The sequence below is a fragment of the Bos javanicus genome, chromosome 8, assembly GCF_032452875.1.
Source record: "Bos javanicus breed banteng chromosome 8, ARS-OSU_banteng_1.0, whole genome shotgun sequence".
Taxonomy (NCBI): domain Eukaryota; kingdom Metazoa; phylum Chordata; class Mammalia; order Artiodactyla; family Bovidae; genus Bos; species Bos javanicus.
In genome coordinates, this window is record NC_083875.1 from 100,145,407 (window position 1) to 100,169,723 (window position 24,317).

Genomic DNA, 24,317 nt, shown 5'->3' on the forward strand with positions numbered 1-24,317 from the left:
AACCTATCTGTATAGAAAAAGAAAGCAGCTTCAATGTTTTGGACAATCTCTGATTTTAATAATTTATTTAGAAAGAAATAATCTAAACGTTTCCCATATCTTTTTTTTTCTTTTTCCTTCACTTGAGGATGAAGATTATTCAGTATGAGTTTTTAAAAGCACAGTTAGTGAATGGAATGATAGAATTTAGCCTTGGGCGTGTTGTTTGATAAACAGAACCAGAGTCTCTCAGGACAGATAATTCCCTGATCTGACCTAAGCTCCCATCAGTGAGTTAGTTTTTCATGAAGAAAAGTTTCTGTACCTCTCACTACAACACCACACATGAGATCTAACAGACCAGTGATGTTCTGTGCTCTCATTTATCAATAATTAGTATAGGGATTAGCAGATTATATGAATTAAAACTCATTCTCTGCTTTTACTAGGGAAACTTATGATTTAAGTGGTTTTTCAAGTAAGACGTGTTACCTTTATGAAAAATGATGTGTGGCCACAAAAAATGAAGATGTGTTTGAATATGGCATATATATTTGTATAGCTTGCCTCGTTTTCCTGTCACAGTGGGGGATTCAGAGTCAGCCAGTTCTTTAATGGGATGAGACCTATAATCGCATCTACAGCAAAAAGGAACTGTCTTTCATAGTGAATATATAAACAGAATTGTGACTGTCAACATTCTACCTTTCCTGCTGGTGCTGGCATTGTCTCTGCACAAACTTCATGATGTATGGCATCACGCCCTTCAAAAATTCAGGGTGTTGATCTGCATTACCAGACTAATTAGAGAATCAGTAAGAAAGCTATCAATATAAAACCGTGGTCATTTTTGAGGTCATAGTTGGACTTTCTTTCCAAATCATAGAACCCTTTTAAATGGGAAGAGGGAAAGGAGGGACATTTCATTTACTTATAAGTAGATTCTCAATGGCATGAAATTAAAAGATTCTTTTAGAGTTAAAATGGTAAACATAAATCTTGCATATACTGAAAAATCATGGTGACTTGTATACCCTTGACTTTTTTTTTCCCTTTGATGTGCAATAGGACAAAAGAAAGGGGATTTTCTTTTTTCAGTCTGTGCTTTATTTACTTACAATTATATTATTTTCCTATATAAGCAACATTAGTTGCCTCTAAAAGTGATTTGACAGTGTCCAGTGATATCATTTAATATTGAGAGTAAAGAGGACAAGACATTAGGAATTCCTTTCTGGCCAAACCCCAATCATGGTTTCCTAAAACTATCCAAAGGCTTTCAGAAAATACAAACAAATTCTAGAGTTGATTTGATTTGACTCTGAAATGTTAATGACGCGTATCGGCTTCTGATTCTCACCTAGTCCATTTTACTTTTTCTGGTGATAAATGTGTTTTTCCTAAATGCAAGGAAACTTTTATTTGGTTAGGGGTAAGTTTTTTTAAAAGGGGGGAGATATCTCTATATAATTTCCTAGAGATACAGTATCATCTCTGGAGCAAAATGTTGAGGCCAAGTCTGAAAACAGCTTATTTCTTTTCACTTCGTTCAGAATTTCATTTCAAGGGATCATAGAACACCCTTGATGATGACCATTTATTTAATGCCAGTGAACCAGTGAGTAGCAAAAGAGGTGGCGGGAATACGGTGATAGAAGCAAAAACTGAATCACTAAATCAGTTCTTCCTTTAAAAAAAAAAAAATAACTCTGTCAGTGTAAAACACAGACGAACACAGGCAAAATATGCATGGAGGACTTACTTTTGCTCTCACTTAAAATCTAGAAGCTTAGCCATCTCTGTTACCAGACCCACTTGTGGAGCTCAGCCCACCAAAGGGCCCATACCTTGTGGGAATATTCTCATCTCCTGCAATTTTACTTTGTTTACAACAAAAAGCATTCCAAGGCAAAAACAGTTTTATGTTGTACTTTTGCAGTGTGCACATTCATCATTGAAACCAAGAATTCTCAGCATGGTTAAAAGATAAGTTTCAGAAACTCTGTAGATATGTAATCTTTTAGAAGCTCCTCAATTTATTAATCAAGGTATATGTAGCTCCGCTTATGAGGAACCAGAAAGCACCTCTTGTGTTACTGGATAGTATTATTATGACCCAGCACATACATGGAATGATGGTGTATATCACAAAACAACTCCAAGTAATGAGCAGGATGAGATCTTGGATTCCTGGGACCAGTTCATCTTCATTGTGAAGACCTCTTCTGGTCTTATCAGGAAAACTTCCCTGCATTTTCTTGGGAAAAAGAAAAGTCCATCTTTTATGAGGAGCACGATGCTGTTATATATCTGTATTTTCATAGCTTCAGCAAACTCCATAATATAATCCCCATTTTAATAGAAACCAAAATACTTATTATTTGAATATAGAAAGGCTAGAATAAAAATTACATCCTGAAAGTTTCCAGGGGTAATTTCCCTGGGGAATCCTTGGATCAGCCTCATCCTACCACCCCTTAATTTTTATATGACTTAAATAGGCCTCTGTGTCCCCTCTCCACTCCAGTCTAAAAGGTCTGAACTGTACACAAAAAACTTGCTGTCAGTGTGAAAATACCATGTGTATTTTGGGGGGACCACAGACTTTCTGCATCAAAGATCTGGGCAGCCTTAACTTTTATAAAAGAATTTTCAGTGCTCTCTTTTACTAAGCAGGGAAACAAAATGTTTCCTGAAATTAATGACTTTTTTATATTTTGTGACTATTTTCTAAGTTTCTACAGGTTCATCTTTTCCCCATATTGCCTCTTACTAGTCACCTGGGGCTATTTTTTGCAAGTCATTGCATTTTTATCAAAAGAAAAGTACATCTCATGAACTACAAAATTCCCTCTAGACTTCAGGCAGTCCTTCTGGAGTAAAAGAACAGAAACACAGAAAGAAATGAATGACAGGGTGGCTTTTGTGTTCCTATGGTTAATGTACTGTATGGTATATATGTTTACAGAATGTATCTGCCTTGTGATGTTAACAAAATGAATGACAAAAAAAATGAGTTCTGATGTGCCATTTGAAAGTTTGCCTTAGCATCGCTGTTTATGTTCTTTTCTGTCCTTTCAAAATCACAGGTTGTATTCCAAAGCTGTATGAGCACAACATTCTCTTCCCCACCCCTGCCCAGCCATTCTTTAGAGCTGTGAATTTCCTCCCAGGAGCCTGAGGCAGAACCTTGCAGTTCTGACCCAGGGGGAATAAAGTAGGCGGAGCTTGGGCATTGCTTCTGCCTGTCTGCTAATCAAACACTTCCTCGTGTTCCCATCTGAGCCTGCACTCTCCCACTCTGACATTCCTGGGGTGGGTCTCATGCAAGGTGTGACCTCCTGCAGTCCTTCCCATCTTAAGGGAGGTGAACTTGTGGACCCCCTACCTAGATCTGGGTGCCTGTTTCTAAGCACAGTCGGCAGAGCCTCAAAAAGCAAAGCGAATGAGGTGGGCTCACATGTTGTGATTGAGCCTTCCCTGAGGGGTGTGCCATTCATTGCAGTCTAAGATGAGTGGCATGGTATAGAGGGGAATAGGGAGTGGTTATAGAAATGGAATAGTTTATGTTTATTTTTTTAAGGAAAAATATTTTTATAATGAAATCTAGATGAGTTATGAAGCTTGACTTTGAAAACACCCTTGATTGACTGAGTTATTTCTCTATTCCATTAAGGTAACTTTCTAGTGAGTTCTGTAACACTAGCCCAGACCTTGGGAGGCATGAGCAGAGGTCCTGTGACCTGCCCCTACACCAGCAGATCTAGGTTGTACGATCAAACTTTCTATACCTGTCATTAGATAACCTGTTATACAGCTTGATGGCTCTCTGGGCCACACCTTTAATAATGTAGAATGATCTTTTGGAAGGAGATAGCTGTTTTAAATGAAAGCCAAGCCCAGCAATTATCAAAGTCTAACTCTTTCACGTATTTAAGGAGTAATTGCGACCTGTGAGGTTAAGGGACCACTTATAATACTATGGTACATTTGAGTTATTTATGTGAAATGGTGAGTCAGAGGCATCTGGCCATCTGCATAATGTACACAATATACATGAATGTATAAACCAACAGTATGAAACTACCAAATGTTATTGGCCTTGTAAATATCAACGAGGCTGCATCTTATTTCCAGAGTTAAGTAGAGACTGGAAAGGATTATTCTTATCCATCCACAAAGGAGATAATGAATTTTTAGAGTTCTTAGATTTTTTTCCTTAATTTTCTACCAAAGTTCTTGAGTTCCCGTCACAGTCATACTCAGGCTCATGAATATCTTCACTCACACCTGTTCCTCTGACTCACACCAGGGGTCAGAGGTCAGGCCTCAGCATCTGCTCCCTTCTCCTCTTAGACTCTTCTCCCAGGAAGCATCCTTTCCTAGGATGGAGTCATTTTCTGCTACCCTAAAAGACCAAGATCCTTTTTTCCAATAAGGCAGGGTCCTAAACACTCTCCTTTTCAAGAAAAATAACCCCTCTGGTTCCCAGACAAGTCATTTTAGTTTTTCCATTGTCAGAATCCCTCCAACAGGCCCAACTCAAGTCCATCTGTGAACCGTGCTGTCATGACAACAACTCCAAAAATGAAAGAGTTGTGTAACTGCCTGAGAGTGGTAGGGAGAACCAGTGTGCCCTTAGCCTCTTGTTACTATGGGACCCTCTCAGTTTCAAGACGAGGTGGTCAGGGAGACATCCAGTCACTCGGTTGTGCAACATGTCTTTATGTACAAAGAGGCCACCGGGCAATGCCTGATCTCAACTATTCTATGTGCAGCTCCAACTCCAATTCTGTGACATCCCACTCTGGTAATTGGAAAGCGTTCTCTCCTTGGTGGAGTCCTGGAACATTCATTCCTCCTCTCAAGCTCCTGACTTAATCCCATCACACAGGGGTTCGAGAAAATGTTGTGTCTGCTGCAGCTTTTCAGTGAATGTAGGTTGTTGATTGGAATGTTCAGCTTTAGCAGCTCACTCGTGGTGAGTGACATCTCTGTAAATATATCCATTTTGTGGTTGGTTGGGGGTGGGATGGGTGGGGCGGGAGACTGTCGTGCTTACTCTGAACTAGACTTGCTGGACTAGCTGCTGTACTTTGTAACCTGAAGTGTACTTTGACTGTTCTGTCTCCTTCAGATGAAAAACAAAACAAAAGCTGACTTCAGAAATAACACTGCCAGCAACAGCCGATGCTGTACTTGTAGCTTCTCTCTGTTCCTCTGTACAGTGTTAATAGACAATAAACTGCCTTTTCACTGCATCTACCTCTGTGTGTCTGTGCCCACATTCTTTCCCCCTTCTCACCTGCCACGAGCGGACTTCAGGCCAGATCTCGTGGGGAGCACCCCCAACTGTTCACTAAAACTCCACACTAATCCAGTGCTTTTCAAACCTAAACCTGCTTCAGCATCACCCGGTGGCATCTGCTAAGAATGTAGAAGCTTAGCCACACCTCAGGGACTCAAGTCTAGATTCTGGGGTGGGGCCCAGTAGCCTGCCTGTTTAGTGATGTCTCCAGGTGATTCTGATACATACTCCATCTAACCCAGCCATGTGTTTGGGGACCTCTCAGTGGGAATCCCGGGGCCTGCCTGTTCCAGCTGGTTTCCACATTAACTAATCCTCTCTCTAACCCCTTCTTGCACATCTGTCGCCACACCTGTCACCCCTGTTCTTGTTCCTTATAAGCCCTCAGCAATGGCACTGACTTTGATCCCATGGGTCAAGCTCGGTCTGCCCCTTAGTTTAAGTAGTAAGTGTTCATCCAGCAGTCTTCTAAACAGGAGCCTCTTAAGATACCTGGGGACTTTGTTTCTCTTCTTTAATGCTATATCCTCTTTCTCTAGAATAGAGTCAGCAAACTTTTCATGTCAATGGCAAGAGAGTAAATACTCTGGCTTTGTGGGTCACATGATTTTCATCACAACTACTCAGCTCTACCAGGAAGCAGCCATACACAACATGTAAGTGAATGAGTGTAGCTATGTTGCATGAACTTTATTTACCAAAACAGACTGGGAGCCAGAATAGGCCCTCAGGCAGGTAGTTTGCTGACCCTGGCCTCAGACAGAGCCTGGCACATAGTAGGAACTCACTGAAAAGTTAAAAAGTTATTGCATGAAAGAATGAACAAAGGATAGGCCTGATGACACCTGCAGAATTGTCACAGTTGTTTTCTTTGAGGCTATGAAATAAACGAAATTCGTTGTTCTCATCTGTTGGGTTTTGTGGTAGATTTTTCTGGGTATTTTTTTGTTTTTTTGTGTGTGTCTTTATGCCTGGAAAGTAACTCAGGATTGAAACTGGAATGGTGCCTCAGACTACCAAGCTGAAATTAACAAGAGTTTCAGCCAGTAGAAGTTAAAGAAGTGCAAGGACCTCTTGTCCTTGTCGGAAGCGCACCGGGCATATGAGATCTGGGTGGTCCCCGGGCATCTATGCATTTGATCCCAGTGTTTGTGGAACCACATCTTATCTAGTCTATCTTCCACAGTGAATGGCAAGGGTTTCTTGACATTATTCTTTTTGTTAATTGAAAAACTTGTTAAACAAAAGGCTGGAACCACGGTGGACCGTTATACACCCCTAACTCCAGGGCATATCCACAGTGACATGCTGAGTAGTGTGCTGATATCCATTCCCCAGTGTTGCTGTGAATTAAGGGAAGTTATATTTACACAAAGCACTCTGTAAGCAGGCAGTGGATAACGAATGAAGTTTACTTGTGATGAGAAAGTGTCTGTTCCTCTACTTTTCTCAAATGTAAACATAATAAGCTGTTCAGATGTGTTTCAGAACCAGTATGAAAAGGAAGCTGCTTTTCCACCACTGGGTTTATGACATATTATATTGAACCATATGAAGTCGCCATTTAATAAATCAATAATGTGGAATGGTGACAGTTCCATATAATTCAACCTAATAATTCTTTTAGATCAGAGATCATTTCCCATCATGGAGGGCGAAAGATTAGCAGATAAACTCTATAGCAGGAGGAATTTAGATGAGGAAAGAACTTTGGAAGGGAACATTGTTCTGTACTTAAAACTAGGCATTTCCTCTGGATAGATAGGATTTCCTTTAATGTAACATCGACCTTTTGAGGTAGACATTGCTAATATTCTCCTTAATACATGAGGAAACTGAGTCAAGGAGACAGTAAGGATGTTGCTCAATATAGAGCTAAAAATTAGAATGGAGGTTGGGGAATAAGTTTCAGGCTCAGCTCTCTTCCACACAGAAAGCTCTTGTTATTAGAGTGGTGTGGGGATACAGCTGAAACTGGATACAGAAGGATTTGGATAACAGAGCCATCTATGCAAAAAAAAAAAAAAAGACATAAATGGCACCAGTCCTTTCTTTGTACCTTTACTCAAGCAACGGCTCAGTAATAACACTGCCCTCTGGAGGATGGGAGGTGTCTGTGCAGCACTTCCTTCCCTAAAGGAAAGCAGTCACGCTTATCTGTTTGTCTACCTGGTTGTTTGGAGTCCTCTTGTTCTGCTTGACATTTTTCCTTCCCCATTCATAAAAAGGATGAACAATATTTAAAATCTAGGAGTGGCGTGTCCATTTTCAAACAAGCAAAGGAGGTTTTGTTGTTGTTGTTAATATTGTTATTATTTTGCCCCTGTTGTAAGAGCTTAGAGGAACAGTGTTCTATGGCACTGTGCAATGCCTCTTGCTGTATCAGCCTTCTGCAACCACCGGTAGAACACACTGTCTCCCCAACAACCCAGATCCTCTTCCATTTTTCTCAAACAGTGTCAAATCCTCCACTATATGGACATCACACAAAAGCCTAACTTTGCTATTTAGAACTTAAGGCTATGAGAGCTCAGGTTGATCATCTAATGCAGAAGTCACTAAATGGTTAGCCACCGGCTGAATTTGTGGTTATGTTGGTTATAACCTGTGGTTACGTTGGTTTTGCCTGCATCATGTTTTAAAACCATTTTTAATTCACTGCCAATAATAATAATAATAATAAATTAAGAGGAGTGTGATTTCAGCGATGGATTTCCACTTCTCTTGACATTTCAGAGGCTCTGTCAACCATAGGCCTCTTTTCCTGGCTGACAAGTACCTGGATCTGATGGTGGCTGCCTCCTTCAGAGGAGTCACACTCTCTTGCTCACCATCCCCACCCCTACTTCCTATTACCTTACTCTTGGCCAGTTTCCTTTGCGTATATTACCTGCCTGGCACCTGTTGATGTATGGTAGGGAATCTACCATAACCTACTCATTTTATGGCTGGTTCCCAGATAAGACTTACCTAAAGGGAGATGGCAGAGCCAGAATCAGAGCTGAACTTCTGAACTCCTTTGGAAAAATAAGGTTTTGCACTAGGTTTGGATTTGAATTTGATGGAAGCATTTAAAAATTTTGAACAGCCCATAAGCAGAAAGCCAATATCAGAATTTGATGCTTGTGCTTTTTACCAGAAGGACCCACATGACTTTATAATAATAGATTATCCCAAGACTGGTGAACTCATTTACCACTCAAGAGGAAAGAAAAAATTCATTTCCTATGACAACTTCTAGTATATAGATTATTCCACTCTCTGTTTCTTAGGTTAAATGAATCATGTCACGTTTTCAGAACTTTGTGGTATCATGTCTTATGGTTGATAGTTGCATTCATGAAAAATAAAAATGTTGTAGTCAACAACCATTGACTATTTCTGGGGTTTTGTATCCCTTCCTAGGAAAAAGTAACAAGATGCAAAGGCCATATGTGTTTAAGTTTAAATGTGATTTTCTTTTCCCTCCTAATCCTTAGTCTCTTATTGTGCTCCTGAGATCATGTGGTCACAGAATAGTAATAGTCTCTAACTTTCACTTTCTTATCTTACTAAGCATAATAATCAGTAGAAAATTTGACATTTCAAAGACCTGATGAAATATGGATCTTTTCTCTCAGAGCTTGTCATCAAAAATCAATGTATTTTCTTTTTAATATAAGATGATAAATTACATTTTCCAACTTTTTTTTTTCCCACTTCAGAGTCACCAAGTATAGAAAATATGAGCAGCAGACTTACCCTTTTAAGGCCAGGATTCTTAAGTCAACCCAAGAACAACCCAGAGGTGACATAAATCGTATAGCCAGTGTGAATTGTTCATCCGTCAGAATATGCAGACTCATATTCTTTCTCTTAAAGAGCTTATTTCAAATCAGAGTACAAGGAGCAATTCAGTCATGTCTTCTTTCTCTGGAAGACTGACTAAATCTTACTCTATTCAGAGGCATGATATGAGATGCTGTCTCGTACTTTAGCTCAGTTTTTCCTAAACTTGGACTTTTGGTATCACCTTATTTCTGTCCTCTGTGTGTACCACCTGTGAACCATCATTTACTCTTTTAACCACGTTTTTTTTTACTTAAAAGGTAACTTTGTCACCCTATGATAAGTAAAGAATCTGCCTACAATGCAGGAGACCTGGGTTCGATCCCTGGGTCAGGAAGATCCCCTGAAGAAGGTCATGGCAACCCACTCCAGTATTCTTGCCTGGAGAATCCCATGGACAGAGGAGCCTCTCAGGCTATAGTCCATGCGGCTGCAAAGAGTTGGACACGTCTGAGCAACTAATGCTTTCACTTCCAAGTAGGTAGCACATGCCATAAAAGCAACTGTTGAAACAATAAATCAGCATTATTAAGTTTCAGCTGCACACAGTTGCCTAATAACATATACAGTTACCTGAGACCAACTCTTTCATTGTTAAAGAGAGGAATAGCCAGATTAGAGACTATACCCCCATCTGTTTGATATAATCAGATGGCATGAAAGATAGTGAAAACCATAATCATTGTCTCACTGTGTGGTTCAGTGTTGTTTAATGCCATCTTATATACTCCTTTGGAGGGCATGGCATCCCACTCTGGTATTCTTGCCTGGACAGTCCCAGGGACAGAGGAGCCTGGTTGGCTACAGTCCATAGGGTTGCAAAGAGTCCAACATGGCTGAAGTGATACAGCACATATACCCCCTAAAATTTTGGAAGCACTGCCTTCCTTCATTGCATTCCCTTAAAAAATCCCAGTTTCTCATTTTGAAGATTAGGATGAGAAATACAAAGTGACTTGTTCAAAGCAACAGGAAATAAGAGCAGAGGCGCAGAGCTGGAATTCAAGCCCAAGTTGGGATGACCTCAGATTCTTTCTGTTTTACCAGGTGCCCATCACGCCATTCCTTTTACAAGGAATGAATTGAACACATCAGCAGCAAACTTAAAACTCTCCAGGAAAGCTCTCCATCATTTAAACAAACAAAAGTAACATCTGTTCCAGTTAGAGCTGTCTCCGGCATAAGCAGTTTTGCACTGATAGGGATCAGATCTAATTGGGCTCCTTCTGCCTTACTTGAGTGAAGTTGCACAATCAGATGTGAATTTCCAGATAGAGCAGGAAAGTGATGCAATAGACAAGTACATGGGCCCAGTGGCTGCCTCCACCGTAAGGCACTCTGGCCTTCAGCTTCAGTACCTCTCCTGAGCTCTAGTAAGCCCACTCCTGCTCAGCAGACCTCTTGATTAACTCTTGTTGAGTCAGGGATGTAGTCGATGGAGGCTGCAAAACTGACTGAGCACTGGAGAATGAGCAGAACTTAATGGAGAAAGAATCACTCGTGGACATCTTAACTTTCTTTTTCTTTTCCCTTCCTTTCCCATCCCTCCCCTGCCCTGCCCTTTTCCCTCTTCCCTTCTTTTCTTCTCTTTTCTTCTCTATTGAATGAGTCTGCTTTTGACACAAGGTACTCTCCCAACTGTAGGATGAATTGACCTCAAAAAGTTCATTAATCCTCTCAGAAAGCACCATGTTCTCTGGTCCTCATTTCTTGTTTGCTGCACATTACTGGAACATCTTCTTAAAAATATAATTATACTAGGGCCCCACTTCAGAGATTCCGATCTAACTGGTATGGATGAGGCCTGGGGCATTTATTAAAGGGCTCCAAGTGATTCTCATGGGCAGTTAGGGTTGGAAACCACAGCACAAAAGATCCCAGAGCAGGCAGGAGTGGTCCAGGCTGGAATCCTTGTCTCAACTCTGCAAACCAAGCAAAAAAAAAAAAAAGTATGCTTTGGCATCTGAATCAAAATCAAGTCCCAAGTCTGTCACTGGTCAGCTTGGTGATTTGGGGGCTGCTGCTGCTGCTGCCGCCGCCAAGTCGTTTCAGTTGTGTCCGACTCTGTGCAACCCCATAGATGGCAGCCCACTAGGCTCCTCTGTCCCTGGAATTCTCCAGGCAAGAACACTGGAGTGGGTTGCCATTTCCTTCTCCAAAGCATGAAAGTCAAAAGTGAAAGTGAAGTCGCTCAGTCGTGCCCAACTCTTAGCGACCCCATGGACTGCAGCCTACCAGGCTCCTCCATCCATGGGATTTTCCAGGCAAGAGTACTGGAGTGGGGTGCCATCGCCTTCTCCTATTTGGGGGCAAGTTACTTCAATTCAACAAGTCTTAGTTTCCTCTCCTTTCATGAAAGGAGAATAATACCTATACTGTAGGAATCCTACTGGGAATGTTTTAAAGTCTTTTCTTTCTGCTTTTCCTTTCTCCTTTCTCTCTCATTACAAAAGAAAAGTGAGGAAGGTTGTAGGGAGAAAAGGCAGCTGAGAAAAATAGAGAAATTAAGTCAAGAAAAAAATGAAATGAAACCAGAGGCCTCAATCTAGCATAGATTTCTGAATGTTTATTTCTCTTTCTCCCATTTGTTTGAGCAATTCAGCTTGTAAAATGTACAACACAATACTACTAATAATTATCAACCAAACCCCTGAATTCTAAGTTCTTGGGTCTGTTTTTAAAACAATAAAAACATGAGATGATAGAATTGGCATTTGGAGTGTGAGGGACCCGGGTCTGGGCTCTCTCCTAGATATGCCATTTACTATGTGACTTAGAAGAAATCCTTTTTCCTCTTTTGGCCCCAACTTTTTCGTGTAAAAAATGAGTAATTTTACTGGATGACTGTTAAGAGGACTGTGAGTGACATTCTAGGTGGATGTCAACATCAAAGACATTTCTCTATAATGAAAGAAAAGAAAAAAACATCAAACTGCTGCTGCTGCTGCTAAGTCGCTTCAGTCGTGTCCAGAAGTGTTTTTTCTAAAAGATGCCAAAATCCCTGGCCTTTAAAAGCCAACACATAGACAATCCTCTGCAGCCCTGGCCTGGCCCTAGGAGTCCCTGGGCAAATCCCCCATCACCGCCTTGCTCCAGGGCCTTTCCAAGCCCAGTGGAAAACCAGTAGCCATTTTCCTGTGTGTGAAATTCAGTGGGCAGATACCTGATTTACCAAGACTTATTTGGACTGCAAGGAGATCCAACCAGTCCATTCTAAAGGAGATCAGCCCTGGGATTTCTCTGGAAGGAATGATGCTAAAGCTGAAACTCCAGTACTTTGGCCACCTCATGCGAAGAGTTGACTCATTGGAAAAGACTCTGATGCTGGGAGGGATTGGGGGCAGGAGGAGAAGGGGACGACAGAGGATGAGATGGCTGGATGGCATCACTGACTCAATGGATGTGAGTCTGAGTGAACCCCGGGAGTTGGTGAAGGACAGGGAGGCCTGGCGTGCTGCGATTCATGGAGTTGCAAAGAGTTGGACACGACTGAGCGACTGAACTGAACTGAACTGAATGGTTCATCATGGTAGAAAAGAAGAATTTGGATTCCATTTAAAAAATATAAACAGACTGGCCTTATCAGGGGCCTGACATCCATGTGCCCCTCTCTTTCCTGATCCAGAAAACTCTGGAGGATTGGTAAAGACACACCTGGAATCTACAGGGAGTTGAGGGCAGCAGATACATACCACTGCCTATCTCTTCTAGATGGTTTCTTCATAGGAACCTTAAGGATTGGAGCAACAGAATGACGGTGCTTCACTCTGGGTGAATTAGGAACGCCTTCTCTTGTGCTCCAAAGCTGAGTGTCCAGTGTAATAGGATTTGAAATCAATAACCAAGTTCTGCTCCTTGACAACTCTGTCTCTTAGGGCACAGGCTCTTAGCCTTTGTGTTCTACAGTATACCAAAGACTGTTTAAGCACAGGCAGATTGGTGTTGATGCAAAGAGCTTCAGAAGCAATAGATTAAAAGCCAGTCAAGGAAGTTCCAGTTCAACAAGTTTCGTTGGCTGAAGCTTGGCTGAGGACAGTTTGGTTTGAAGTCTTTTCATGTCCCAGGAGAGAATTCCCCTTTCTGGCTGCCCAAAGGAGAAGTAAGAATTCTCAGATTATTTCCTGAAGCCGTGGCTGGGTAATGAAATCCTTCATTGCATATATAGAAACATTCATCATCACCAAGGCACCCAGCTCCCAGCTGAATAAAACAGAGAATTCCCCCTTTACCCTTTCCTTCTAGAATCCTTCTCTCTGAAATTCAAAATTTGCTAAAATGTGACATCTTCTCCTCCATCTCTGTTCTCCACCAAACTTTGGGTCCCCTTGCTTACTAACATAAATTTGCATTTTTACCAAAGGAGTCCTCCACCACCCTCCACTGGCCACATTCTCACCCAGCTTTACTCATGCTGTTTCAGACACACCTAGATAGGCCCTTTCCTCCCCACATTTGGGAAGTCTTGGTCATCCAGCTCAACCCAGCTGGAATGCCTTCGTCTCATTCTGCCCCCTGCACCTGCCTCTGGCCCCTCATTGCCAGCCTTCCTCTGAACTCCTGTGTCCATCTACGTGGCCGTGCCTTTACCTGGGCCTTCTGTATTCACGTAGCCAAAGACTCATTTTCTAGCTCCAGAAATGGATCAGGATTAGCATTTCTTCTCTTGAAATCTGTTGATTTCATCTTGAGACACAGACTTACTGACTGTGGGTTGAAAACACAAATGAAGATTTAATGCCAACTAATTCTTGGCTCCCAAATCTCAGTGGGAAGCACGGGGCAGGAGTCTTTGTTAAAAAAAAAAAAAATGGGGAGAATTTTTGTTTTAGTTTTCCTCTCCTGGTCAGTAAGAAAGAAGCTTGGTATTGTGCTGACAGCCATGGGTCTTCTCTTTTCAGGCAAGAGGAGAGACTGAACTTAAATCAGCAGTTTCCAGAGAAGTTTAAAGCAGAGCACAGACAAAATAGTTTTCTTGTGCCTCGCAGGACGAGGGTATGTAGGTGAGTGAGGGCTTAGTACTTTAGCAGTGGCTGGGCAAGCAGACAGTCACATCATCCTGAGGATGTCCAGCTCTGTAAGGATTAGGCTGCTGCAGTACACCGGTTCGGGCTGATAGGAAATGGGACTAGAGTTTCCCAGCAGGACTACTGTGTATGGTCGTTCAGATTGCTCACTGCATAATCCTAGAGGGCTCCATTCACATAGAGGATGGTGTGAATGGTGCTCTTTGAGTTGTGCATTGCACGATGTGCCCACTGTACATGCTTAGGCATAGACATGCTTAAGTAGTATGTAAATTCTTTAAAACACATAGGTGAAAATCACCCAGAAACTTACATTACAAACAAAGCATTAAACCCATAGTAGACTTGCTGTAGTGTGTCAGGTTGCAAGAGCCAATTTTAACTCTAAGGACTACAGACTAACTCTTTAGAACCAATAACCAAGACATACTCCTAGGAACCAGGCCTGTTTTTCCTTGATTTTCCTCCAGTTTAGCACAGTAATAATCACAGGGTATGAATGAATGGGTCATGGTGTCATCACTGAGAAAAAGGACCAGAATGAGCAGTAGGGCCAGTTGCTCTTTGTTCTAGGACATAGGTATTGCCCGGCACAAAACATTCACCAGTGGCCAATTAGAAATCTTTCTTCGACCAGAGTGACCATATGTCCCACTTTGGATGTGTTTTCCCAGCCTCATTCTCAGTAGTGTTACAGCTGGGATGGTAAAGTGTATGGTCACACTACCTCCAACATGCAGATGGGCATCTCTGCTTGGTCAGCATCCCTACACCCAAGACTGGCCTTTCCTTCCATTGATCCTTTGGCAGTTCCTGGGATACGGACACAGTGTTGTAGACACAGCACTCCAGGCACAGCGAGAGCCCTTTCTCCAGATAGACTGATACAAGTCAGAGGGCTATGGACAGTCCACCATCACATCAAATCACTTCCTTTTTTCTTTGCCATTTATAATTAGTTCCATATCACTACGGGTACTCAGTAAAGAGGAAGAATTAGACAGAAAGCAGAACATTCTCAGACCCAGTACTTCTTAGCCAGCTAGAGACTCAACAGAGGACATTGGCTCTTGGCTTGTGCCATTTGCCTGCTGCTCACAGTTGTCGCCAGAGAAGATGCATTGTTGGGGGTGTTCAGTAGTTATAATTACCGTGGACAGCACACGAGAGGGAGGAGGGTGACTTAAAGACCTTTGCAGATGTACGTTCATCCAACAACCATCAAGAAACTCACACGAGACAGTGGAGGTGCTGCCCGGGACCTGAACCCATGGTGCACGGGGGCTCAGAGTTCTGAGCCCAGCTGCCACTTCTTTGTCCCTCTGTTCCTTTATACATAAAGTGGTGATGAGCATTACATCTCTTGTGAAGTGTTTTTGGACACTGCCTGGAAATCACAAGCAGAGTTAAACTATTAGCTGTTGGTAGGAGTAGTAACCACAGCCTTGAGAATTAGAGAGCAAACCCTAGGAATGGTAAGAAACAGGGATCAGGAACCATTATTCCTGGGGAGCAAATCCGGCCCTTTGTCCGTTTTTGTAAATAAAGTTTTATTAGAATTCATCTCTGCCCATGTATTTATACACTGTCTAGGGAAGGAAGCCATATGGCCCACTGAAACTTAAAAAACTGTCTCATACTCTGTGCTTGTGCTCAGTTGTGTCCAGCTCTTTGAGACCCCATGGTCTGTAGCCCAACAGGCTCCTCTGTATAAGGAATTTTCCAGGCAAGAATACTCCATGTGCTACTCCCACTCCTGTGGATTTTCCTGACCCAGGGATCGAACCCACACCTCTTGTGTCTCCTGCATTGGAAGACAGATCCTTTACCACTGTGCCACTGAGAAGCCCCCAGAATTGCCTAATACTTTACAAAAAACGTTTGCAGTTACTCAAATTTCCTATTCTCCTAGCATTTGCTGAACACTGAGGAAATACCCTGAACTGTACTACACTTTTTAATATAACTTACTAATTTTTATAAGAAGTAGCTCTTCGAGATCAGTAGAAATGTGCCCCTATTTTACATAGGAGGTTCAGAGCACTGGTGACTTGTCTAAAACTCAGAGCCAGAGTTCATTCTCTGGTCTCCTGATCCAGAATTCCAGGAGTCATCAAGGCAGACAACCTGAAGGAGTTGGGTTTGCATTTGCCCTTAAAGAATGAGTGTGGTTGTCAGGACACAAGGATGAGAGCCTGGGAGGGCATTCAAGGCAGAAGGAACTTGTTGATCAAAGAGCCCATGGGGGGAAGTGGAGGCTGTCTGCTCCTCTGTTTTGGTGGAACGAAGGCGCCCAACGAGTGGGAGGATGTGCAGTGGAAGAAGTGGCTTGAGGCCAGTGTTGGGGGACAGGGTGTTCCTCAAGGAAGAAGTTGCAACTGAGAGTTCAGGGCCAGGCCTGTGGCTGTATTGTGTTTGGCCTTTATTTTATTGACTCATACAAAGATATTTTGTTTGGTTTGGTTTAAATTTGAATTTACAACCAACAAATTCCACAATTTCTTCTTCTCCTCTTGAAAAAGCAGAAGATCTAGCCATACTGGACGTTCCCAGGAGGCAAGAACCAGCTGGAGATGAGGCCAGTTACCTCCTTTGGATGAGGCGTGATTGGTACCACCTTAGACCCAATCGAGGGGAGTCCTTGTCCTGAGCCCTTGGTTTTAATAAGGCCTTGCTCTGGTTAAACCCTTTCCCATGAGGGGAGACATTTTGAGGCCCAGGGGACTGGCCTGTACCACCCCTCGTCTCTAGGCTGTGCTTTAGATACCAGGACTCAGAATTCTCTGCCAAAAGGGCCAAGCTCACTTCCATGGGCCCCTTCCCTATGGCTGAGGGGTGTACCAAGGGAAAGCAGATTGTGTTGGGGGCACAGTGTGTGTGGATAGAACTTTGATGTTCAGGCTGGGCTGTCCAGCCCTGGCTGCAATGCCCCTAGAGTTGCAGGACAAAGGCGGGGAGTAAGGAGAAAAGGGACCATGCATAACAGGCCAGAGGATCTCACTGGGCACCTCTAAGTCTCAACAGGGGACTCCTAGGAACTTGAGAACACATGAACTTGACCTTCAGAGTCAGTATGAAGTGTATTTGCCAACTTAGGAGGAGAGAATGCAGTTTCTTTACTAATTTTGAGCTTGATTTCCAACTTTTAAGTACTGAGACAGTTTGAATGTGGGCCTCTATTTGTGTGCTTGCTCCCAGGCTCGAAAACATCCGGGGTGAGCCTGGCTGCAATCCCCAACATCTTACTCTATAGCTGTGTCCCTCCCCAATGTCTTACACGACAGCTGTGTCCCGCATTGACCTGACCTATCTGGTTGTTATAGGAGTTTGTGGGCCTTCCTCTGAACAATCCTGGGGGGAAAGATCGAAGATTTCTGGTCAGAGCCACAGTTTGCCAAATGAACACCTAGAGACAGAGAATGAGACAGGAAGGCCAGTTAGGGGCCACTGCTAGATAAAGTAGGATGACTGTCATGCAAAAAGGAAGGGATGAATTAGCGGTCTGATCAAGGGAGATCTGATAGACTTAACATACAGGGGGACAGGGAGGAGGCGGCAGAGTGTTCAGTGTCTAAAAAAGAATAACTTAGCCCTGAAGCCAGGGCATTCAGACACCAGCTCTGTTGCTTACAAGTTGCATGACCTTTGAGTACCTCCCCTAATCATTTGTCCTTGGTTTCCTCATCTATAACATAGGGATGAGTGATCTAGCAGCATCTCTTTCACGAGGCTGTCATGAAGGTTGGATGAGTTAATATTTGTAGTTAAAATAGCGTTCAGTACAGAATATATGCTTACTATTATCTGTCAGCTCTAGGTGGTAGGTATGCTAGAATGGGTTATTTTTTGTATTTTCATTTTTTAAGCATTGCTTCAAAATAATATCCTTCAAAAAGAGATATTGCAGAGCTAGATTACTTAAACTCCTGCATGCCTGTGAAACATTTGGTAATCTTGTGAAAAGGCAGTTTGGGATTCAGGAGGTAGGGGACAGGGTCCTTGCCTGCATGCTAAGTGGCTTCAGTCGTGTCCTACTCTTTGCAACCCTATGGACTGTAGCCCGCCAGGCTCCTCTGTCCATGGGATTCTCCAGGCAAGAATACTGGAGTGGATCCTTCAGGGGATCTTCCCAACCCAGGGATTGAACCCGGGTTTCCCACATTTCAGGTGGGTTCTTTACCACTTGTACCACCTGGGAAGCCCAGGGAAGGTCCTAGATTCTGCATTTCTAACAGGGCCCCAGATGGTCCCATGTTGCTGGCCCACTGGCCATGCTGAGCAGCAAGGCTGTAAAGGAATCGAGGTCCATCGACGTTTCCAGGACCGAGGACTGTTTTGGTTATCCACTGCTGCTGCTGCTGCTAAGTCACTTCAGTCGTGTCCAACTCTGTGTGACCCCATAGACGGCAGCCCACCAGGCTCCCCGGTCCCTGGAATTCTCCAGGCAAGAACACCGGAGTGGGTTGCCATTTCCTTCTCCAATGCATGAAAGTGAAAAGTGAAAGGGAAGTCGCTCAGTCGTGTCCAACTGTTCGCAACCCCATGGACTGCAGCCTACCAGGCTCCTCCGTCCATGGGATTTTCCAGGCAAGAGTACTGGAGTGGGGTGCCATTGCCTTCTCCACTGCTGTAGTACAAATCACCCAAAGCTAGTAGCTTAAAACTAAAACAAGTATTTGTTAATATTACCGCCATTATTGTCTTTGTTATTGTTACTATTGTCTCACTCAATTCAGCTGTGCGGTTCTTGCTCAGGATCTTATGGTAGCTGGGGCTTACTCATCTTGAAGCTCCCTCCTGCTTTGCCGTGCCTTGGGACCTCAAACTGGGGCTGTCAGCCAGAATTTTACCTGTGACCTCTGCAAGTGGCACGGGGCTCTTCACAGTCCAGCAGCTGGGTTCCAAAAACAGGTATCCCCAGAGAGAGAGCCAGGCTGAAGCTGTGTCACCTTTTCTAACGTAGCCTAAAGTCACTCAGTGTCACTTCTGCCACTTTCTAGTCTTTAGAAGCAAGTTGGGCTCTGGCACACAGCATGGTGATTATAGGAAATGATTATTATATACATTTGCGAGTGTGTGTGTGCTCAGCCATGGACTGTAGCCTACCAGGCTCCTCTGTCCATGGGATTTTCCTGGCAAGAATATTGGAGTGAGTTGTCATGCCCTCCTCTAGGGGATCTTCCCAGCCCAGGGATTGAACTTGCTTCTCCTGAGTCTCCTGCAGTGGCAGGTGTATTCTTTACCACTGAGCCACCTGGGAAGCCATTATATATGTAGAGAGAGTATATAATCCAAAAATAGTTATATACCTGAAAGTTGTTAAGAGACTAGATCTTAAATGTTCTCACAAAATAGAAATGAAAGAAAAAGTGACCCAATATGTATTTTGAAATGAAAAGAAGCTGTGTCCATGAGGGTTGCACTGGTCTTAGATTTAAAATGCCAGGACTGAAATCCCAACTCTGCCCTTCACTGGGCAGGAAACTCCCATGCATAGCATTGTACTTTGGCCTCCATTTCTACACCTTGTAAAAGGTTTTTCTTCTTTGGAGATCTGAAAAGTATGTGAATGAGCCCAGCAAAGTGCCTGTGACTCAAATGATTGTTGGTAATTTGTTGTTGAATAAGAAATCCAGAGAAAGGGTGGACACATTTCACATTGGGCAGAGGAGTCATCACTGATCCAAAACAAAAGTGCAGGCGACTAATAATGGTCCTGAGTGATGAAGCCAAATGACTGGATGCCTAAACATTAAAATATTCAAGGACAAAAAAAAAAAAAAAGTGAGTCATGAAAGCTAGTCCATACACAGAGGAGGGCTCCATGTCTTGAAGGGAGAAATACCAAAGGATTTGGAGCTCTGTCTTAAAACCCCTCAGGGGTTTTGCTTCCTTGCTTAAGGAAGTTCTGGCAGGAACAGAGAGCTGAGGATGAGTGTCCTAGGGAAAGCTGACATGGTTGTGTTTAAATTCATGAGTTTGAAGTGCCTGGTGGGCCAAACGGGGCTCTTCCTGCAGTAGGCAGGGACATGTGTGTATCCGTCTCCATCCCTAGACTATTAGCTTCCTGAAATCACAGACTTGGCTCTTTGCTCTGTGATAGTCCCAGTGCAGTGGTCTGGCACAGCACTTGGCACACAGAGAGGACCCAGTTCATATTTATTGGATGAATGAATGAATGAATAAATGGGAAGATGGTTAGGACCTAGACTGTGGGGTCTGGAATTTTGGCAGCCTTTCCCAGGCTTGGTCTTAGGGGCAGTGCTCCCAAGGAGGGAGAGACTCCTGGGTCTGCGCAGAGACCCCTGTGGCCCTGGGGTATGGTCTATGCTGTGGGTCAGGGGGCAGGGGGCTGTGGGAGACCTAGATTTGCTGGGAAACCTCACTCTTCCACTAAATAGAAACTGAAACTGGAATTGCAGGAGACAATGAAGATCAACAGCGGCTATTTTGATTCTTAGGCTATCTCACTCCTAAGCTGCTCTCTCCACTTCCTGTTTATAGCCTCAGAAGAGTCAAAGGGACCAAACCTCTGAGGTGAAGGTTTCCTCTGGGGATTTCTAGGCAGATCAGCAACAGGAAACCATAAGGACTCTGCCAAGACAGATGTTTGTCTTTCAGCCAACCTGGCAGGTGTGATGGTGTCCTCGCTGGGGTGGGCAATGCAGATTCGTGAAAAAGGAGCCTCCAGCTCTTCGTCTGGCCTTCAGCATCCACCCCTCTTACCCAGATCCCCACCCCCTGAATCCTGGAGACTGCATGTGAAGTCAGTCGGTGCAAGGGCAGTGGAGGGGGGCGGCCGCAGGGGCTGCAGGTGTGAATCTCTGGCTGGGCTGCCTGGGCAGCTGCGTTTCACTTTCAAACGCCTGGGAGGAAAGGCTGTCTGTGGCCGGCCATCTGTCTTCACAAGAGGAATCTCAGGATTTCCTCCAGTGACAGAACAAGATTCCCAGGTTTTCAGAGAGTGGCCCTAGACCCGGTTCCTATCCTGGCTACAAAACTCTGGAGCTTGACACAGCTAGAAGGACACTCGGGGAATTAGGGGCTAAGAGAAAACGGTGACGGAAAAGCAACTGAACAGTGGAAGGATTGCAAATCACAAGGCCCTGTGACCTGACGCTTCTGCCCTGTACGCCACTCCCCTCATCATACACACCCACCCACCCACCCACACACACACACCCCTCCCAGAAAAATGAGACCTTCAGCTGACACTTGAAAAACTAGAAGAGCAACCACGTGGAGAATATTCCAGGCAGAAGGGATGCTGGTCGCAAAGGCCAGACAGCTCCACTGCTGAGGTCTGGGTCGGAGAGGACAGCTTGTGGCTCCCTCCACACCCTCTGCTTCCCCACATCTGGGCCTCTGAGCCTGATCTCATTTAATATCCCCTCCCCCACCCCCATGCTAGCATCTTTCCCATCCACTGTCATTCCTAAATTCATTCCCCAAAGGGTAGCAGGTAACAATATTGGTCCACAATCTCCTATGCAAGAAATAACACTTAATTTAATCAAATGATGGGGGACTCTGAGTCTCAGTGCTACTGGCCTGGCAGACACCCCATCCCGGGCATTCTTGGGAGTCCATTTTCAGACTCCTGCCAAGGTGCCATGCTCACTGGGGTACAGGCCCACCATCCCTGGTCCTCACTTCTGTCTGGTGTTCTGGCCCTTACAGTCCCTGTGGGGCTAAAGTCTGCATGGCTCCTGAGCCAGGCCTGGGGACAAGAACGAGGCAGAGGTTGGGAGCCCTGGGACTCAGCATCCAGGTTCCCTGTGTACACACAGCATCAGCATCCTGTGATCTCTCTCCTCTGTGATCTGTCATCTCTCTCCTCCCTCCCCATTGTGGCTAAACTGACCTCTCCTCCAGCTCCAGCTCCGGGAGGAAAGTACACCCCACCACCCCAGCACCACCGCCCAGGCCTAGCGTCATCTCCTTCGTGAATTTCGGCTTTTGCAAAAGACCCGAAGGACCACTGACCAAAAGCAGCTTCTCCCACAGTCCCTCCTCTGCCCCTAGCAATAGAACACAAAACGCACCCACCTGCTGCAACTGGAAAGGAGAGTGACACATAGGAAGTACCCATCCAGATGTTTCCTGGACCTTGCCAATAGGGTCTCTCTGTTCTCAGAGATGCAATCCACCCAGCCCCAGGGAACTTGAACTCCCCGAGAACAATGCTTCTCTAACCAGCTGTGGCAATGGGTCAGATTTTATTTTCTTCTCTTTAAATTTCCAATTCATCTCAGAACAATACTTGCATAATTTTTTTTTATTAAAAAAAAATGAAATGGAATAAAAAGGTCAGGAGAATATAGGTACCAACTTTTTCTAATTAGATTCAACAAATTGCTATGAAAGCTTCTAAACATTTCTCTGGATTTCTAGACTGACCTCATCACAGAGGAATAACCACTCATGGAGGAGTGAAAATTAGTGGGTCACACACTTTGAGGATCACTGCCTTAGAGGGATTAAAAGCAGGGGTGGGGTCTCCTCACCCCAAAAAATGTGGAGCTTTGTCAAGTGTAGACTCTGTAAGGGGTGCAGGTAGAAGCTAGAAGTAGGCCCAGCCATTTACCAGTGAGCCAAGAAACTAAAATTCAGCCTCCTTTACAGCTGCTTCTACTGCGGACACGCAGGCAGGTTAGGGGTCTGGAGCCATCTCCGGAGCATGCTGACAGCCTTGACCTGGGGTCAGGTCACAGCTCTGAGCCTCAGCTGCCCGTCTGTACAATTCGGATAACAGTACAATCTCATAGGGTGGTTGTGAATACTGGATGGGTTAGTAAGTGGGTGATCATATAGACTTATGCCTGGAAAACAGTAATGGCTGCATGCTGTTTTTAAGAGGTTTCCTCCATAAACGATAAGGACCTACTGTATATCAAAGGGAAGTATATTTAATACCTTATAATAATCTATAATGGAAAAGAATCTGAAAAAGAGTGTGTGTGGTGGTATTTAGTCACCAAGTCGTGTCCAACTCTTTGTGACCCCATGGACTGCAGCAGGCCAGGCCTCCCTCACTATCTCCCGGAGTTTGCCCAAGTTTATGTCCACTGAGTCAGTGATGCCATCCAACCATCTCATCTCATGTATATACATATATAACTGACTCACTGTGCTGTATACTTGAAATTAACACATTTTAAATCATTGTAAATCAACTAAACTTCAATAAATAATTTTTTAAGGGCTTCTCTCAAAGCTTCAGAAGAGCAGGGATTTTTATTCCCTGACATTTCCCAAATGCTTAGAACCTTGCCTGGCACATCGTAGGTGCTCACTAAATATCTATTCGGTGAATGAATGAATCTTCTGCTCCATGCTGAGCGTCTGATAGCCACGTGAATCCATTCTTAACTTTTCATTACAGAGAGTGGGCGGGGAGTGGGCATCTGTTGGTCGTCTGTACTGATCTGTGGGATTCGTGTTTCTCAGGCCTCAGGCCTTTCCAGGCTTTTGTCTTAAAGCCCAGCACATTCAAGAAACACTTGAGTTGCCTCTCAGGTATGAGGCCTTGCTGGTCAAGGTGTTTAAGACTGGAACTCAAGATAAATCTTTACCAAGTGTAAGACCAGATCTTCTCAATCTAGACCCCAGTCTGGTTCCAACCTGGGTTTCTAGGTAAAGGATCCACCATCCGCTTTCCTGCCCAGCCGTACTGCCCTGCCCTGAGCCTGGCGGTCCTCCCAGAGGCCCTTCTCAGCCTACCTGTTTAAAGATGACTCAGTCAACCAAGCCAGGCTTCCATGCACCCGATACTCAGCCAGAGTTCATCTCTCTCCTCTGCATCTAATCATTCTCTCTTCTGTACTTCAGAAGGCCTTGTAAGCTGGCAAACTATTTGCATGTCTGTTCCTTTTTTAAGGACAAGGGGCCACATCTGGAACACCTCTGAATAGCATCAATGCTTTATGCAGGGCCCAGCATATAAATAAATGTTCACAGGGTTGAAGTCATTGGTGGGTCCCCACCTGCAGTGTAAGGTCAGCAGGCTTCCCTTCAGCCAAATGTAGGTGCAGACCAGAAGAGGAAATGAAAACCCTGCGCCGAGTGTCCCAGCACCACATTTCTCTTTCCTTCTTAGTCACGGGTATTTTCCGAGCAATCTGATGGTGTAGGGGCAACCGTGGCTCCCAACTGAAGGACTGTGCCAGCTGAGGGTG

The 24,317-nt window shown here is 44.1% G+C and overlaps 1 protein-coding gene and 1 long non-coding RNA gene across 9 annotated transcripts in view; one reads left to right on the forward strand and one right to left on the reverse strand.

Annotated features, from left to right (window-relative positions):
* PALM2AKAP2 (PALM2 and AKAP2 fusion) overlaps positions 1-24,317 on the forward strand; it is a 511,493-nt gene that overhangs the window by 293,734 nt on the left and 193,442 nt on the right. The window lies entirely within an intron of this gene.
* Positions 991-24,225, reverse strand: LOC133253145 (uncharacterized). The gene is made up of 2 exons (XR_009738209.1): positions 23,863-24,225; positions 991-11,037 (listed from the first exon to the last, which is right to left on the reverse strand). It is a non-coding gene; the product is annotated as an uncharacterized LOC133253145 (long non-coding RNA).